The following is a 15,015-nucleotide window of genomic DNA, read 5'->3' as shown; positions in this document are numbered from 1 at the left end:
TGGAGTGTTTACATTTACAAGGAAAGGAGGGTAACACTTCTCAGAGCGCTTGCAGATTACTAGCAGGTAGGCACAGGTCTGATTTTGGATACTTTCCAGCCTTGTCTGAGCACATGTGCTATTACTCTCATAAATTGATTCAACGCCCTGAAAAACGAAGACTCAATAGGTGCCACTGCCAAGGCTTAAAAGAATCATTAGTTAATGCAGTCATTCATTTCAAAGAGTCACATTGCAATGTTGCTGCCTTGTGGAAGAGCTTCCCATTTAAGGAGGAAAAACAAAATATTGTCATGGGCTGACAAATCTATGCGCCTAGTCTCATAACTTGGACAACTCCACAATTCCTAGACTTGGAAGTATGTGTGATGCATATGGAATATGCTTATGAAGAACTATTGTCATGTCAGCATAAAGCAAATCTAACTAATCAGTGAGCCAGGACCCCAAGCTGCCTGAGTCCTATAATTAATGTCCAGTGGAATTATACTACTATGTCTGAAAAAGAAAAAATAATACGAATCTGGAGAATTCAATAAACCTTTTACAACATAGTTTGGCAGTAGGTCACTATAAAACTAATCACACCTAATCGGTAACACTACTGACACATGACATAGTCAAGTAGTTTTTACTACTACCACTTCCGGACCGCCCACCGTGGACATATACGTCACTATGTTGCCTTTAAATACCAGGGTTATGGTAGCAGATAGCTACCATAACCCCAGTATTTTTTTAAACCACTGGCGGTCCACTTTAACATAAATTTGGTCTCAGCGACGGATTCACTGCAAGATCACTTTTATGGGCAGTAGGAGAGGTGCCCCCTCCCGATGCTTCCTGGTAGTCTCCGCCGTATACCGGAGCCTTGGGTAGTGATGGATGGGCAGTAAGTCGAGTGAGGGCAAGATGACCCCCATTCAAATCTATGCCCTTGGAGAACTGGAGCAACGTCAAACATCACTTACACCCTCTGACCTTAAGCCCTGGTTAAAATGAATGCTACTTTGTGTCTACTGAAGTCACACCTGAAATCAGCGAACGTAGTGCAGGAACAACTTTTGCAAATTGGTGAGGCGCTGCAAAATTGGTGTCGTACCAATTAAAGCAGTGCCATTTCCTCCAATAGGCTTTTATCACCCAAATCGCATGACAAATCGCTGCAATGTGAACCTAGGCTTAAGGGACTTTTTTGTATTGCTTTTAAGTGTAAATGTGATGTAAATGTGAGATCTGAGGTCTTTTTGATCCCAGATCTCACATTAAAGAGGCCCTGTCCTGCTTATTTATTTTGCAAGAGATGTTTTCATTCCTTGTAATAGGAATAAAAGTAATCACATATTTTTTTTAAAGTGACAGTGTAAAAAATAAATAAAGTAAAATAAATAAGAAAAAAATAAAATAATTTAAAGCACCCCATCCCTCCGAGCTCACGCACAGAATCGAACACACACGCAAATCACACCCACATATGTAAACAGTGTTCAATCCACACATGTGAGGTATTGCCATGATCGTTAGAGAGAGAGTAATAATTCTAGCACTAGATGTCCTCTGTAACTATAAACTGGTAACCTGTAGACATTTCTAAACATCACCTATGGAGATTTTTAAGTACCAAAGTTTGTCGCCGTTCCACGAGTGTGCCCAATTTTGAAGTATGACATGTTAGGTATCAATTTACTTGGTGTAACATTATCTTTCACAATATAGAAAAAAGATAGGCTAACTTTACTGTTTTTCTATTTTTTTATTTAAAAAAGTGTATTTTTCCCCAAAAACTGTGTTTGCAAGACCGCTGCGCAAATACAGTTTGACATATGGCATTGCAACGATCTCCATTTTATTCTATAGGGTCTCTGCTAACAAGTTCTAAGTAACTTGTTTATGAGGAGGATGTGCTTCTGATAGAGGCAATGCAGTCATGCCAACACACATTGTCAAGGTATGATCCACCTTTGTTACTATGAGGAAGCCAAACCATAGAACTGAAGTTCTATTTTACTAAGGCCCCTTTCACACTGGGGTGGGGGCAGTGTCGGTGGTAAAGTGCCGCTATTTTTAGCGATGCTTTACCATCAATTTGGCTGCGCTATTCGGCCATTAGCGGGGCACTTTTACCCCCCACTAGCGGTCCAGAAAGGGTTAAAACCACCGGAAAGTGCCTCTGCAGAGCCGCTTTGCCGGCGGTATAGCCGCGGTGCCCATTGATTTCAATAGGCAGGAGCGGTATACACACCGCTCCAAAGATGCTGCTAGCAGGACTTTTTTTACCATCCTGCTAGTGCACCGCTCCAGTGTGAAAGCCCACAGGGGTAGCACACCGCTCCAGTGTGAAAGCCAACTGGGCTAGCGCACCGCTCTAGTGTGAAAGCCCACGGGGCTAGCACACCGCTCCAGTGTGAAAGCCAACGGGGCTAGCGCACCACTCTAGTGTGAAAGCCCACGGGGCTTTCACACTGGAGAGACAGCAGCGACTGTTTCAGGTCACTTTGCAGGCGCTATTTTTAGCGTTATAGCGCCTGCAAAGTGACCCAGTGGGAAAGGGGTCTAAAATTGGAGAGTGCAAAACCTGGTGCAGCTGTGCATGGTAGCCAATCAGCTTCTAACTTCAGCTTGTTCAATTTCTCTCCGGAAGGTGTACCCCTTCATTACCAGGCCATTTTTTGTGATACAGTATTGCGTTCTTTTAACTGACAATTGCGCGGTCAGGCGATGCTGTACCCAAATAACATTTATGTCATTTTTTCCCACAAAGCTTTCTTTTGGTGGTATTTGTCTCTGTTGTTTTTATTTTTTGTGCTATAAATAAAAAAAGACAGACAATTTTGAAAAAAAAAAAAAAAAAAATGTCTTGCTTTCTGCTATAAAACATCCAATAAAAAAAAAATATATAAAAAATCGATTTTCTTCATCAATTATTTTTTTTTTATTTTTTTTGTGTTTAAAATGTATTTATTACAAAAAAAAAATGTCTTCATCAATTTAGCCCAATATGTATTATGCTACATGTTTTTGGTAAAATAAAATCCCAATAAGCGTATATTAATTGGTTTGCGCAAAAGTTATAGCGTCTACAAACTATGGGATAGAGTTATGGATTTTTTTTTTTTTATTAGTAATGGTGGTGATCAGCAAATTATAATAATTAGCATAACATAATTCAATCAATGATTAAGCACAAGATGTTTGTGTGAAATGCGTCTACGTGACCTTGTGTTGGTGTCTTTGGTGGTGTTATTACTTTGAACAATAAAAGGGAATTGGAATTCCTGGATGTGCAGTCATTTCTTTTCTTACAAATTCAATTAAGAGTACTTTCCATCCTTACCTACAGTGTTGCGCCCCTCCCCCCCCCCTTTGGCTTCAGCATTGCGATATTGCGGCAGGCAGATTGGACACTAAAGGCCGTACACCCGATATGAAAATCAGAAATAAAATTTTGTCCGGCAAACAATCTGCCGATTTTCGTATCGTTAGTATGGTGCTTTCGACAGCCAATTCCAACTTTTCGTCCGACAAAAGCTGGATGTGCAGACTATAAAATTGTAATCATATGTGAACACAACGTCCGATTTTCATATAATTAGTGTGGTTTTCATCCGGAAAAAAAAAAATCGCAAGAGCAAGACTACGCATGCTCAGAAACAAAAGAATACATACAAAACTATTCAACACATTACATCACTTCTGAAGTTGTATTCTGTCGTACAATAATTTTTGTATGGTGAGTAACCTCTTCACTTTCAACATGAGACTAGCATGCAACAAATAAACGGACAAACGGTTGTCCGGCAGTCTGATCGTGTGTACGAGGCTTAAGTGATAAAAATATGCACTGTCACTGTACCAATAACACTGATTGACTCCCACTGCTTCCAATCACATGGCATGTGTTCCCCAGACCCCAGGTACGTGATCCTGCCTGGGGAGCTGCTTTGCTGCCGTATATATACAGTATGTGGTCGGGAAGCAGTTAAGCTTTGGCAAAAAAAAGCTGATTGGTTTCTATGCACACCTGCACCAGATCTTACACTCCCCAGTTTTTAGTGAATCAACTAGAGACTGGAGGGGATTAGCAGCACTGAAATGGAAAAAGAATTAAGAAAAAAAGACTCAAACTGTTTTACGGGGAAAAAACATGGCATTTGTTCATGATCTACAATACACAGAGCAAACTAAATGTCACCTAGTTAGGTTTTAGATCTACTTTAAAGATATAGAAATAATAGAATTGTTTAATTGGCTGATGAAGCATAGCTTTCTCCTCGATGCTATGCCTGTTTACTTACAGATTAGATAGCTGGCCTGATAATTATATAATGTATAGTCCAAGCATTTCCTCCCAGAGTAACTCACATTAATAAATAATGATAAATATTACGCTGACCCATAAAACGAATACCGCGTGTGTTACACTATACAGTTTATTTAATTTTCTTATTATAAACAAATTGTCACCGTAGAAACAAACCACATTGCTTCCATTTTAAATGTGCTAAGAGCTGGACTTTACCTCCACAAACAAAATAATGGTACTTTTATCACTAATGATTTTGTCTCCTACTGAAGCCGTAATTATGTACAATAATTTGTTTGCAAATTAAAATTAATGTGTTTTTCATGGCCAGATATACACAGATATTACACAGTTTGCTTTGAGCTACGGTTGCGGTTCTTCCAGCGACTAAGAACTATTTTTCGGTGGTCAGGTGTCACAAAGATTAATAACTTGTGCAAGATAATACTACCACAAAATATGTAATGTACATCTCCTAAAATTGCTAAAATGTTCCTGTTAATTTTAATACACAACCCCATTCATTTATTTACAAATAACTATTGCGGTATAGATTGATAAAGCCATGCAAGTTCATAAGCTTATCAATAATCTTTTGTAGGATACATTTTATCAATGATATTATTGGCTTATTGCTTAACTGAAATGATAAATTGTAATTGTAGCTTTATTCAAAGAAATCAATGTGATAAAGGACTGTTTTTGTGCCAGTGATGATAATTTTAAAGCAGTGAATAGATTTAGCACTGTGGATATGTAGTGGCCAGGGCTGGATTTCCCATTAGGCACTGTAGGCATGTGCCTACAGGTGCCCTACATAGAGGGTCACTCACTAGCCTCTATGAGGGTGGAGGGGACCTGTCAGAAAGGTGACACCATAAAGCAGGGCCACCGACATGGGGGTAGCATCGGTCTCCCTGTAGGGGGCCCGAACAGTAGGGGAAATCAGTTGTGAGAAAGAAAGGGAGGGGGACCAACACAGGAACTTTGCCTTGTGTCTGTGTCTCTCGCTGCAGCATCTCAAAGCTGATGAGGGAGAGACACAGGGCATTTTTCTTATGATTGCTCCCTCCGCCACACCTACGGTTGCCACAATATCAGCCTGGACTAAGGAGCTGTGGTGGTCTCTGAGGTGCAGGTGTCCCACTAACCAGTGCTGCTCTCCCTAATGTCCATACTGGTCCCCAGTGACCTGCACTCCCCCCTCTCCTTATAGCAGGTAGTAGCTGGCTGGGAACTCTGATGGCCATGCCTTGTTCCCGAGGACATGTTTCTCCTCTGCACATGGACATCACTCTGCTGTTCAGATCCAGACTGAAGGTGTCCCTGCTGGAGACATAATTGCTGAAGAAGGCCTGGCCCTGGGGGACCTTTAGCACCAGAGCCCAGGATGGGATGAGTGGAAGCTGGGGGCTGGCTGCAAAGTGGAGCTGTCTTCCTCCATCTGTTGTGGAATCAAAACTTCCAGCGTGCCCTGACAGTTTATGATGTAATTATTCTTCCACAGGAGCTGGAGAGACCTGTCTGGGCTTCACCTGGACAATTCAGGTTTGAAATTATGGTTGGCACTTCAGAATTCTCTGCCTATAAGCTCCTGAGATGTAAATTTGGCCCTGGTAGTGGCCCATGGTGTAGAACCAAGTTCACATTTAGAATTGAGGGCATATTATGGCAAAAATAGCAGTGTGAGCAAAATGATGCCAAGGCATAATAAAATACATAAAATATGTAGCTGTGATAATTGTCCACTCACTGCCTTATAGATAATCCTCATATAATAAATCCAATGAGAGCGCCAAACAGATGTCCAAGAGTCCAAGGTAATTTATTGATAAAATTGATTCATAAGAGAATAAATGCCCAAAAAAACAGTACATATATTTGTGTGTTGTATTGGTTATTAGCCCTGATGAAAGAGGAGTGTGTTTGGTCTCCAAAACGTGTTGGATTTATTCTGCTATTAATACATTTTCTCATTAAATTACCTTGGACTCTTGGATGTTTGTTTGACACTGTCATTGGATTACATTTATGAGGATTCTTACCTCTCAGTCCTTTCCTCCTGTTGGGTAGTCCCAATTTTGTGGAGTGCTGCCGAAACAGTGCAAGCTCCATTCACACCTAGGCGATTTGAATCACGGGTCGGAATGACCGCAACTCCAAATCGCGGCAAAATGTAGGATTCATTTGCAATGCTATTACTTCTTAAAGGCACCCCAATTGCGGTGCGATTTTGAAGCGATTGTCACGGCAAAATCACCCTGCAATCGCGGCAGAGGCGATTCAGTTTGCATGTGTTGCGCTATATACGTTTCTCACTCACTCACTCGCAAATCACAACGATTGACTCTGTCGCCCCCAAAAGAAGCTCCTGCCCCTTTTGAGCAACAAGCTTTGCGCGTTGCGATTTTGTTACGACAATCACTGCAAAATCGCACCATCATTGGGTGCCATTAAGAAGTAATGGCATAGAAAACACGTCCCACGTTTTGGCATGATCTGGAATTGTGGACAGAATTGCGGCGATTCTGTCCGTGATTCAAACCGCCTAGGTGTGAATGGAGCCTTACAAAATCTGAAACCAGCGCCCTGTTTGTTCTTGTGTTTTAATCCTAGATAATCCTGTCATTCATCCACCCCTGCTCCATTCACAAAACATTTTGCATTCCGGGAAGGAAAACTACAAGTTCTCAAAATGAGCAAGAGAGAAATATGGGGGGAGGGGTTGTGAATGACGGGTGCAGCTGTTGATCTTAAAGTGACTCTAAACTCTGGTTTAAAAATTCAATTTAATTATGCATTCTTAACTTAACCACTTAAGACCCGGATCAATATGCAGGTTAAGGACCTTGCCCCTTTTTGCGATTCGGCACTGCGTCGCTTTAACTGACAATTCCACGGTCGTGCGACGTGGCTCCCAAACAAAATTGGCGTCCTTTTTTTCCCACAAATAGAGCTTTCTTTTGGTGGTATTTGATCACCTCTGCGGTTTTTATTTTTTGCGCTATAAATAAAAATAGAGCGACAATTTTGAAAAAAATTCAATATTTTTTTACTTTTTGCTATAATAAATATCCCCAAAAAACATATTTTTTCCTCAGTTTAGGCCGATACGTATTCTTCTACCTATTTTCGCAATAAGCATTTATCGATTGGTTTGCACAAAAAAATGATAGCGTTTGCAAAATAGGGGATAGTTTTATGGCATTTTTATTAATATATTTTTTTTACTACTAATGGCGGTGATCAGCGATTTTTTTTGTGACTGCGACATTATGGCGGACACATCGGACACTTTTGACACATTTTTGGGACCATTGTCATTTTCACAGCGAAAAGTGCTATAAAAATACACTGATTACTGTGAAAATGACAATGGCAGTGAAGGGGTTAACCACTAGGGGGTGCTAAGGGGTTAAGTGTGTCCTAAGGGAGTGATTCTTACTGTAGGGGGGCGTGACTGTAGGCGTGACTTTACTGATCGTCTTTTCCTAAATCAGGGAACAGACGATCAGTGTCACTGCCACACAGAAGAACGAGGAAGGTGTGTTTACACACACCTCTCCCCGTTCTTCAGCTCCTGTGACCGATCGCGGGATACACGGGTGGCAATCAGGTCCGCGTGTCCCACGTGCGCAGTCACAGAGCTTCGGATCGGGTCGCGAGCACTCACGACCCCGCAGCTGGGCTCTTAAAGGCAACATACAGGTACGTGCCTGTGCCCAGCCGTGCCCTTCTGCCGACGTATATTGGCGTTAAGGGGTCCTTAGGTGGTTAAAAAGGGACCTTCTACACTACAGTATTGCTTTCAGCAGTCTGAAACTCTGAATTTCTTTTCATTGTGTTCTGACTTTCTGTTAGAGGTTGGTCACATTTGTTCTATATGGTCCCTCTGTATATAAGAACATAGTCACAATCTCTTGCTTGCTCCTAGACTATGAACTATGGGATTTGTAGTGCATATTGAGAAATGCACATGACCGCAACCAGTGGCGGCTGGTGCTCAAAATTTTTGGGGGGGCGCAAACGAAAAAATGAATAAAAAATTGCAGCCTCACTGTGCCCATCAAATGCAGCCACTCTGCCCATCAAATGCAGCCACTGTGCCATCAATTGTCACCACTGTGCCATGCCATCAAACGCAGCCACTGTGCCATGCCATCAAACGCAGCCACTATGCCATCAATTATAACCACTGTGCCATGCCATCAAATGCAGTCACTGTGCCATGCCCTCAAACACAGCCACTGTGCCATCAATTGTCATCACTGTGCCATGCCATCAAATGCAGCCACTGTGCCATGCCATCAAACGCAGCCACTGTGCCATCAAATGTCACCACTGTGCCATGCCATAAAACAACATCACTGTGCCATGCCATCAAACACAGCCACTGTGCCATCAATTGTCACCACTGTGCCATGCCATCAAACGCAGCCACCATGCCATCAATTGTCACCACTGTGCCATGCCATCAAACGCAGCCACTGTGCCATCAATTGTCACCACTGTGCTATGCCATCAAATGCAGCCACTGTGCCATGCCATCAAACGCAGCCACTGTGCCATCAATTGTCACCACTGTGACATGCCATCAAACGCAGCCACTGTGCCATGTCATCTAACGCAGCCACTGTGCCAATTGTCGCCACTGTGCCAATTGTCGCCACTGTGCCAATTGTCGCCACTGTGCCCTTTGTTGCCACTGTGCCCTTTAATTGTCGCCACTGTGCCCAGTGTCGCCACTGTGCCCAGTGTCACCACTGTGCCCATTGATGCCACTGTGCCCATTGTCGCCACTGTGCCCTGTATAATGCCCCTCCCCCCGCCCGGCACTTACCTTTCTGGGAGTCAGCCATCCTCCTTTCACGTCCCTTCATGTCTTCTCCCGCCTTCGATGATGCTTCAGCCAATCAGGTTACCGGTAACCTTTAAACCTGATTGGCTGAGACGCCTGTCAGTCTTATCTAAGGAACGCACCACCCGTACGTCCCTTAGATAAGTTTCCGGGAGCCGAGGGCTGTACTCGGAAAGCCTATCAGAGCCACTGTCTCTGATAGGCACTTCCACACAGACAACCAGCTGCCGTTATTCAGGTGGCCAGTGCTCACCGTCCGGCTATCTAAATAGTCGGCGGCAGCGGCAGGCAACAATAACATAGATTCATGCAATGCATGAATCTATGTTATTGTATCAGTGACGGTGCGAGAGCCAGAGGGGGCGGCGCTCCAGCGCCCTCTATAGACGCACCGCCACTGACCGCAACTAATATGCACTAGTCATTCCAAACCAAAAGTGAGGGGGGGGGGAGGACTCGGGTTCAAGCACTCTTACATGGTGTTGCAAGAAGGCAAAAAGAAAAAACACAGTAAAACTATTTCTCAAAAAATTGATTATAGGACCATTAAATAATTGATGTGTGTGGATTCTTTTTAGAAATGTTTTAGAAAATAAGCTTATTGTTTAGTGTCACTTTAACCCACACAGCACCAGAAGAACACTGATGTAGGGAATATCCAGCCTCAGTGAATAGCAGATTCCTATAGCAAGCAGCAGCCTGCAGGAGATGGGATGCACTTCATTAGATATAAAGTTATGTCCTTGGTGTTGTATTCGCAATAAAATGTTTAACTAAATGTCAGGTTTAAGCATTTTTTTTCTTACAACATGTAAATATATTTTGACTAATAAAATGTTAGTGTATTTGTATTTATTGGATTTTTCTTTATGCTAATTTGCAGTTTGTGCTGGCATCATTTATATAGTAAAGTTTCTCACTTCAGTCGATCCCCACCTTTTTTATTTGATTAGATTTTTTTTCATGTGTGTTTTTAGCAATGCGTTGGTGCCTACTTAAAAGGAATGCTCTACCAAAAGCCGGAAAATACTGTTTATTTTGCAAAGTGTTTATTCAGTGAATAAGATAGGGCTATGCTTACACCAATCATTTTAAAGCAGAAATAATACTTTTTTTATTACTTTTCACATGATTGGATATTGGACACAGCTTCACATAATTCTCATAATTTGCTAAGCTATTAAAACATTTACTTTGCAAAGTGAATAATTTCTACTCCTTGAACCGTTTATTCCACATTTCTTTTTTCTTTTTAACTTTTTCCTTGTAGTTTGATGGATAAAATCACTGGGACCTAAAAAATAAATAAATTAAAGTGCAGCCCCATATTTATGGCTTAACGGGTAAGGTTTTAATACATTTATGGAGTATTTAGACCTAGAATCCATACATGTGTACAAAATGCAGGTGCAATAAAAATCTATTAAATATATGTTTAAAAATGAACAAAAACCTACTCCACTGTATGTAAAACATACATTCAAACACTTATTTTCCAATGCAGTGGTGTGAATGCACCCTGAAAGTGTATGTACAAACACTCCTCACTTAATGACCGAGTTCCTATCCTATGACTAGGTCATTAACCACTTAAGCTCCAGACCATTTTATTGTTAAATGAAAAGTTATAGCGTCTACAAAAGGGGATAGTGTTATAGCATTTTTATTAATATTTTTTTTTTACTAGTAATGGCAGCGATCAGCGATTTTTATCGTGAATGCGATATTATGGCGGACACATCGGACACTTTTGACACATTTTTGGGATAATTTTTACAGCGATCAGCGATATAAAAATGAACTGATTACTGTGAAAATTACACTGGCAGTGAATGGGTTAACCACTAGGGGGGCGCTAAGGTGTTAAGTGTGCCCTAAGGGAGTGATTCTTACTGTAGGGGGGCGTGGCTGTAGGCGTGACGTCACTGATCGTCGTTCCCTATATCAGGGGTTAAGTGTTCCCTAGGTAGTAATTCTTACTGTAGGGGGGCGTGGCTTGCTGTGACACATCACTGATTGTTGTTCCCGATGACAGGGAACACGATCAGTGATAGTGTCACTAGGCAGAACGGGGAAATGTTGTGTTTACACTAACATCTCCCTGTTCTATCTCTCCATGAGACGATCGCAGGTATGCACGCGGTGATCGAGTCCGTGGGACCCGCGGGCGGGCTTATGAGGGGGCAAGCATTGGGGGGGCAAGTGCTTAAATGATTTGGTCACCATAGTGAGAAGCAGCCCCTTTCCACCATTTCAACCATACTGGACTGGTAAGAAGGTTTATGTCAACCATCGTTAGATATTGTTTTAGTGTAACCTTTGCACCATTTATAACACGTTTTGGTATGGTAATACATGTTTTTACAGTAGTGCACTGTGTACTGCTGTTTCCACAACAAAGTTCTCATACAGAATACAATACCGACTGGTCAGAGAGCTACTCTGTCATTAAACAGATAGGCTGGTAGGTGAGCAGTGTCTGTATAGCGATATACATTTTGTATGCAGCAGGGAAGGTTAAACCTCCGTAAGTTTATTTTTATGGAATGCTGTGTTATTTATGATGTTGTTTGTTGTTTTTTTTTTTTTCTTTTTAAATATGTGTGTAAAGTCTGGTTGAGGCCCCTTTGACACTTATATGACTTGTCCCACAGTTTGGGAAAAATAGCATGACAAATTGTTTCCCATGATTTCCAATGATAACCATTCATATTAGTACGACTGCAAGTCGTGCCGACTTCAAAGTAGTCCCTGTACTTCTTTGGTCCAACTTTGATGCGAGTTACACAGGCATTCCCTGTAATTGCGGCAAAATTGCCAATGCAAATCGCTCTCTGCTCTCTGGGTCTCATTGAGGAGGTTGCAATTCATTTTTTGTTCTTAACACATAAGACTTCTTAAGGAAATCTCTACAAATTAAAGGGATTTCCCCTCTTCGACAGTTGTCACTGGAACAGGTGTCCCCATTATTTTACCTTACAAGGTAATTCTACATTTATGGGAAACAAATATATACAGCATATACAGTTGTTACACAAGCCATCTTGTACTTTATTGTTATTAGAAATTACCTTTCCTGTTCCATCTGCAGTCGATGTAATTTTCTGTAAAATTGTATGAATTATAGCAACCTTGTAAAATCAAATATTAGGGCATGTCATTTTTGTAAATGGACAGTAAATGGCACAGGGTAATACATTCATACACTCCCCCTTGGCACACTGTGTGTCTTTTTTGGCAGTGCCCAACATGGCGATGATATTGTCCTTTGGGTATTTAAACAAGTTTCTCCCATGGCTAATTCCCCTGACGATGTAATTTGTGATGAAATGCGTTGAATGAGGCCTTTGGAAGTGATCTTATCATATATGACGAGTGATTGGAGGATCAGGACCGTTCAGCCCACAGGAACGTCTTACACAGGAATTGCATGCCTTGATAAGCTGATTCTGAATCTTACCATCAATCTTGTAAGTGCATTTTTGCTGGATTTTAATAAAGCTTTAATACAGTTTTACACTATGAGATTGCCTCCTACCATTTCTGAGTGACATCATTGTGGCCAATCCAGGAGCTGTGGTGGTTCATTGGCCAAACTAATCCTAAAAGTGCTGTTTGACTATTTGTTGGGACAGGAATAGTCGTGGATATCTGGTAAGAGGCTGATTTTTCCCTGCCTTTACTTACTGATGGATTGCATCTGTACAAGCACTGGGTTTCGTGGTGAGATTTCCACAGGATTTACTCTTTGGTTGGAGGTTACTATAATCTCAACAGACAACATTGCACATATATATTGGCACACTGGAATTATGGGTCTTATGGGTCTATACTCTATTCTAAAAAAAAAAAATGCTTTGAATTTATAATTTTCTGGATGTTACTGTGTTCGTTTTATGTGGGTTTTTTTTTTTGATTAAATTTTTCACAGGGAGTATTATAGCACTGTACTGTTATATATTTAATGAAACACAGACAATCTCCTGCGCTCGGGAGCTTGATCACATAATGGTACAACCAATCTTCCGTTGGAATAGGGAATGGCCAAAAGTCTTGCTGCCCTCCTCAGAATAATGGGTATTCTTGAGACTAAAATGTAAAGAAGGAAGAGAAGGGCGCTCCGACCTTGTGCATTAGCTTTAGCAATGTTTAATTATTAAAATGTACAAAGATCATGGCTACTCAGAAAACAAGGTAAAATGCAAGCGTATTCACAACTCCGTCAACAGGGATAGATGCCTCCTGAAGGCATTCTACTGAAACCAGACAGCCGGAGGATTCAGACGACATGTATTACGGCCTACGCGTTACGAGGATGAGCCCTCTTCCTCAGAGCCAAAGTAGTAACCCTATATATTTAATATAGCAACCTGGTAGTGTTCTTTGCACCACTGGTGTACAGCAGTGGTTCTCAACCTTAGTCCTCAAGTACCCCCAACAGGCCATGTTTGCAGGTTTTGCTTTATCTTGCTGAAGTAACTGCTGCAATTTACAAGGCTTATAAATATAAACTAAATTATTATCCTGAAAGATGTTTACGGATTCCCTCTATCTATCGCATAAATGGATTGATTGGTCTACGCCTATAATTAGCTAGTCTATTAAGACACACACACTGCTGCTGGTAAAATTAACATCTTTCGTTTATTCCAACTTCACACATTAAACAGCAGAATATATATACAAAAGAAATTCAAAGATACTTATCACACATGGTTTCATCAGCCGGTTCAGCAAACTTCAACGAGCCTAAAGCTCACATTAGCATGCCAGGAACCAAAAGTGGACAAAAAGGGGAGGCTTACTCGTCGATATGTGCTTTTAACATTCATTCCCCCTCACCCAAAAGCACCCACACTTGCCTGTCCAATCAGATAATGCCAAGCCATTCCTTCTCCTCTCTTTGAAGCTTATAGCCACACCAGGTGGCCTAGTCCTAGTCCTTTTGTTATGTGAATTCTGATATGCTACAAAGCTTTCACTGTAAAGTCCAGAACTATGATTTTAAGCCATGTTTGCTTCTTGAAAACACTTGCACAGGTGCTTTAAATCAGAGTCAATGGCTTGGTATTTTGGACAGCTATTTTATCTAAGAGAAATTCACAAAACATGGCCTGTTGGGGGCACTCGAGGACTGAGGTTGAGAACCAATGGTGTACAGAATTCCCCCAGAAATGGCATTTCCTACTTGAATGGATTTTCCCAGAAGTCTGCAATAAGATACAAGTAAAATGTTAGGCATCCTCTGCAATAGGTGTTTCAGTTTTGGTGAGATATTCCACTAGGGTTAAATACTTCTAAAGAGATGCAGACCCTGCAGCTTGTCTCATTAGAAAACTGAAAGTTTACCAGTTGATTATCATGAACCAAACCCACCCCTTCTGTTTGAGTCTGGAAAGGGTATGGTGAAACAAACAGATATTTATCCAAAGAAACAATGCTTATTTAACCTCAACGACATTTGTTAAAATCCCTGCAATATACAGTGATTTTTTTTCAACAAGGTGGAGTTACTCTTTAACTCCTGTTCTGGCGACTGTAAAATGTCACTTTCTTCTTAACAATGGTCCTTAGGATGCATAGAGAGGGCTAATCTACCTAGCCATGCAGACAACAAAAAAGAGTTGACAGTGAGGTGAAACCCTTCCCTAATCTATCAAAAAAAAAATTGGCTTTACATACACTTTAAAGTGATGTTAATCTGGATCTTTCTTAAATCATTTGTCTCGGATTATGTAAACCATTTTTCATAAAAGCCCCATTGCGCATTTCCCATGTTTATACTTTATTCTCACAATCCAGGCATTAGCCACGACATGTAGCCTTGCAGATAAATTAAACAGTTGTTCAGCTA

The sequence above is a fragment of the Rana temporaria genome, chromosome 2 (assembly GCF_905171775.1).
Source record: "Rana temporaria chromosome 2, aRanTem1.1, whole genome shotgun sequence".
In the NCBI taxonomy this organism is placed as follows: Eukaryota; Metazoa; Chordata; class Amphibia; order Anura; family Ranidae; genus Rana; species Rana temporaria.
This window is presented reverse-complemented; position numbering follows the sequence as displayed.